The sequence below is a fragment of the Tupaia chinensis genome, unplaced genomic scaffold, assembly GCF_000334495.1.
Source record: "Tupaia chinensis unplaced genomic scaffold, TupChi_1.0 Scaffold138802_1, whole genome shotgun sequence".
NCBI classification, from domain to species: Eukaryota; Metazoa; Chordata; class Mammalia; order Scandentia; family Tupaiidae; genus Tupaia; species Tupaia belangeri.
In genome coordinates, this window is record NW_006198695.1 from 284,385 (window position 1) to 286,050 (window position 1,666).

The window sequence follows — 1,666 nt, forward strand, 5'->3', positions numbered from 1 at the left end:
CCCCCTTGAGAGGCAAGTTCCCCATAAATCTTTCTGGGGAGTTGAAGGTGGGTGGTCTGTATTCTGTAGCTGCTTAATGCAGGAAAAAGGTTTTAAACTTTTAATCCTGTCAAATTACTTTTTTCCAAGTAAGTGTTGTATTTCAAACTAGCTGCCACCCCATGTTATGACATACTTTTTATAAAAATGTGTGGGCCCTACAACTAACAGCCAGAGGCATCACAGATCCCAGGTACGACATCGCCTATACCCCCAAACTTACCCAGTCCCCTTCCTACAAGACATCTTGTTAACTCGCTTGTTAACAAGAAATCTACATTTTGACAAACAATTGATGTAATCTCCCTCACCATTCATGATCTTTGTCTTTAAACACGTTTTGAAAACTGAGGCCTCAGAGCACTTATTCGAGAATGTGTGAACCTGTGCCAGGCAGACTCCACCAGCCCAAATAAATGCTTTCACTTTAGTAAATGCTGTGCCTGAGTCGTTTAAGGGTCAACACTGAGAATAAAGTGATTTAGAAAAAAAGGAGATGTTATTAAGGAAATCATAAGAAAAGACACATTTACAGTACTGTTCTGTATTTTACCATGTATTTACTGAAAGGACCCACACATGAGCAGATCTGTGCAGTTGAGACCTCTGTTATTCAAGCGTCAACTGTATAGGTGTGTGCGTCTGTGTGTGTGCATATGTGTATATGTGTGTGTGTACACAGGTGCATATATGTATATATGTGGGTGCGTGTATGTATAGATGTGTGTGTATGTGTGCGTGTGTGTATCTGTCCCACTGTCCTTGCTTCTCTGGAGAACCTAATGCAGAGTGGTACGTCTATATAATGGACTATTACTTAGTGATTTAAAAAAATGAGCATCCATCTAAGAACACAAGGTGTGTAGAGCTTGGTGAACAAACGCTGGTGGAAATGCTAGATACTGTATCATTCCAGCCGTAGGCTATTGTTCTAGGAAAAACAAAACAGAAGACAGAAAGAAGATTGCAAGTTGCCAAAGGCCCTCAGAGGAGACAGAGGGCTGCCTCGGTGGAGCAGAGGGGATGAACCCATTTTCTACCACACTGTAAAACGGTGGGAGATCCCCAAGATCATGCATTTGTCAAATCCCGTGCAATGCGGAGTTGACTTGTAAACACTGAACTTTAGTTACTACTGTATAAACATTGTTTCACTCATTGCAAACATGGACCACACTAATACAAGATGCTAACAATAGGGAAATGTGTGTGGGAGGGAGAATGGGTTATATGCGAACTCTATGATCTGCTCAATTTCTCCACCAGCCTAAAACGGTTTTAAAAATAAAATCTGTTAGTTAATAAAAAGTTGTATGAAGAGTTGCAGTATTATGGAAGATAAAATATAAAAAAAAGAACTTATAGGGACCAGCAGTTAGAGTAATGACTATGTCGCTGGACTCCCATGTGGTCGACCGCGGTTCGAGTCCCAGACCCAGTGGCTTAAACTCATGCCAGGCACATGTGCGTGCGTGCCCAAGATCCCAGAGGAGAATGGAGGAGAAGGGATTGCGGCATGGCCATCCCCACTGGGGGGTGATCTCTCGCTTTCTAACTCTCTGTCTCTCTGGCGAGCACATGTGCCCCATAGCAAAAACCTCTAAAAGAAAAAAAAAAACTTATAGGA